This window comes from Chrysochloris asiatica, unplaced genomic scaffold (assembly GCF_000296735.1).
Source record: "Chrysochloris asiatica unplaced genomic scaffold, ChrAsi1.0 scaffold00081, whole genome shotgun sequence".
In the NCBI taxonomy this organism is placed as follows: Eukaryota; Metazoa; Chordata; class Mammalia; order Afrosoricida; family Chrysochloridae; genus Chrysochloris; species Chrysochloris asiatica.
The window spans coordinates 2,166,711-2,168,063 of record NW_006408599.1 but is presented as its reverse complement, the minus strand read 5'-3'; the positions used below and the strand labels follow the sequence as shown (position 1 = coordinate 2,168,063).

General features: G+C 36.1%; 1 pseudogene; it reads left to right on the top strand.

The window, feature by feature from the left end:
• The first annotated feature begins 32 nt into the window (after positions 1-32).
• On the top strand, positions 33-610 carry LOC102813692 (annotated as a pseudogene).
• The last annotated feature ends 743 nt before the right edge of the window (positions 611-1,353 follow it).

Genomic DNA, 1,353 nt, shown 5'->3' with positions numbered 1-1,353 from the left:
CCTAGCGCTCACTGGGTCAGGCCTGCCCAGCCATGATCAAGGCAATCCTCATCTTCAACAACCATGGGAAGCTGCTGCTCTCCAAGTTCTACCAGCCGTACAGTGAAGATACACAACAGCAAATCATCAGAGAGACATTCCATTTGGAATCTAAGTGAAATGAAAATGTTTGTCATTTCCTAGAAGGAGGATTGTTAATAGGAGGATCTGACAACAAACTGATATTACGCAACATTATATTTTGTCTTCTGTGTGGAGTCTTCAGAAAGTGAACTTGGCATTTTAGCTCTAATTCAAGTTATTTGTGGAAACATTGGACAAGTGTTTTGAAAATGCCTGTGAACTGGATTTAATTTTCCATGTAGACAAGGTTCACAATATCCTTGCAGAAATGGTGATGGGGGGGGAATGGTATTGGAGACCAACATGAATGAGATTGTTACACAAATTGATGCACAAAATAAACTGGAGAAATCTGAGGCTGGCTTCGCAGGAGCCCCAGCAGGTGCTGTATCAGCTGTTAAAGAACATGGATCTTCTTGAGATCCCATGGAATATTAACATTGATGATATCAATATAAAAGTGCCAAACCTGCCCTCTTTTAAATAAAACAAAAATACTCCCAGGTAAAATCCAGGGGGGGAAGTCATCCACGTTTACCAGGCATTTGTTGCCCAAAAATAGAGGAGGGCAGTCTTAACTTTTGCTCTTGGATTTAAGTCAAGGTACTATATAGAAGTTGTGTAAAATCAGCATGTGAAGTTCAATGTTGCTTTTTTTTCTCAGTGATTTTAAGAAATTGAACAGTAGTTACTGTGTAATTTTTTTTTCTTTTCAAAATTGCATTCCTATGCCTACCTAAGGCATGCATCTATGTATTGCCTGTTGCAGTATTTTGAAAAGTGTTTGAGATACTTCTTTAATTATGTACAACCCAAAATGTTGGTGTTTTGTATGGATCACAAGTACAGCAATCCTTAATTCCTTCTGCTATTGTCATAACTTATTTAAAGAACCAAATACATATTGCATGAAAACATTATGACCTTTTTCTCTTGTTTTAAACAAACACAAGGTAACTGGACTTATAAAGCACCTTTCTGTTTGCTTGTTATCTACTTTAGCAAAAAAATTTTTTTACACCCTTCTGACTCAACAAATAAATAAAAGTATATCTTATCACTGTTAAAAAAAAAAGATGGAAGGAATACATAGAGTCACTGTAACAAAAAGAAATGGTCGATGTTCAATCATTTCAAGAGGAAGCATATGATCATGAACCTATGGTACTGTCTTAGACTGGGTATTCAAGAGATGCAAAACCAGTGACATATATATATGTATATATAATA